Below are 1,657 nucleotides of genomic sequence, written 5' to 3' on the forward strand. Positions count from 1 at the left end.
ATTCGAAGCATGGTATTCACCAGCTATTCGAAGCGTGGTAGAGCTATTTGAATGCCGAATAATTTGAACGGATAATTAACGGATTTTGTCTCGGTTTTCTCAACTCGTCGTAAAATTAGAGTATAATATTTATTATATTTTAAAATATTGTGATAAATACAGCAATACTTTGTTCTTGATGGTTCCGAGACATTTTCTTGCTTCTTCTTTCCTATCAAACAGCTATCGTCCTTTTCTCTCCCCCTTTTTTGTGTTTGTTACTTTCTTGTAACACCTCTAATCTTCGGCACTTACAAGGCTTTATCGTGTCGCAAGTGCCGTAAAACACTTTGTAAAAAAAAAACAACAACCCCAAAACCCCCAAAAAACAAACCAGACAGGGATGGGTGGAGCGAACAAGAGTTTTGAATAGAGAATATTTCTGGTGGACGTATATAAGAAAAAAAAAACCCCACTAAAAAGAAAAAAATCCCCCTACAATAAACAATCGCTCTCGGTATTCGAATAGCACGAATAATGACTTCACGCTTCGAAGCGTCGATGAAGTGTCGTTCCTGACAATCGCACTAGCCTAGGCTACTACTCCCCAGCCGAGTGACAAATGGGTCAGTCAGGTTGTTCGGAATGCCCGTCTATGAGTCACACGTAAACTTAGGCTAGCACTCTGTAATGACGTTCTGTGAGTTGATTGTAGGGGCGTTGAAACCGAAACTGCAGCAGGCCTCGACCGCTTTTGTTTCTGTGTTTTTTTTGTTTTTTTTTACACTGAAACTATTTTTGCGTCCTGATCAAACTTTTTTTTTTTAGGTAAGTGTTTTAGGGACTCGCAACTGCATAAGGTTGTATGAGTGCACAGGACACATTAAACATTTTCGGTTAGTAGTAAATTTTGAATTTTGCCCGGGTGGCGGCCGAAGCCTACTCTTGTCGATTTTGGACCTGCACGGGATCTTTATCGTGCTCAACTCTGAGATTTTTCGCCTTTATCCGAGAAGGCTAGGTGTAGATCTTACCTACCCGAATATCAGGGGTGTGGTTGAAAGACAGAAGTAAGAAGGAGCCAGGGAGTAGCAGTAGAAAGGCTGCAGAAAGAGTCAGGATCCCAGAGAAGGGGCAAAAGAGGTGAGGGGTTGGGGGCAGAAAGTTGAGATTAAAGCAGACGACATAATAATACTGTTAGAAGGCAGGAAAGGCTGTGAAAGGAGAACATTTTTAGAGGAGAAACTTTTCCGTCGTTATCCGGATTCGAACCCCTGACCTTTTGAAAGGTATGGGAACACCTTAACCTCTAGGCCACGAGAGCCCCCGGATCAAAGTTTGCTGAAATTAAAACTGCAGAAATCGACCACTTTTTAAAAAAACATTGAAAACTTCTTTTTGCACCCTGATCAGACTTTGAAAATCCAGTGCGTGATCTGGATCGAATTTGAGTGTTTTTATTTAGGTGTGTGTGGGTGGGGGGTGAGGGTGAGGGGGAAGGGGCACTTCCTCTTCTTCAGTCTCTCGCCCTCCAGAGAAAAAGGAAAAGGAAGGGAGAATTGAATAACCATTCTATGAAAAACAACCTTGCACTTTGTGTTTTACGTTTCTCCTTCAAAATTTAATGTGTGTGTGTATGTGTGTGTGTGTGTGTGTGTGTGTGTGTGTGTGTGTGTGT

The sequence above is a fragment of the Aplysia californica genome, unplaced genomic scaffold, assembly GCF_000002075.1.
Source record: "Aplysia californica isolate F4 #8 unplaced genomic scaffold, AplCal3.0 scaffold00123, whole genome shotgun sequence".
Lineage (NCBI taxonomy): Eukaryota > Metazoa > Mollusca > Gastropoda > Aplysiida > Aplysiidae > Aplysia > Aplysia californica.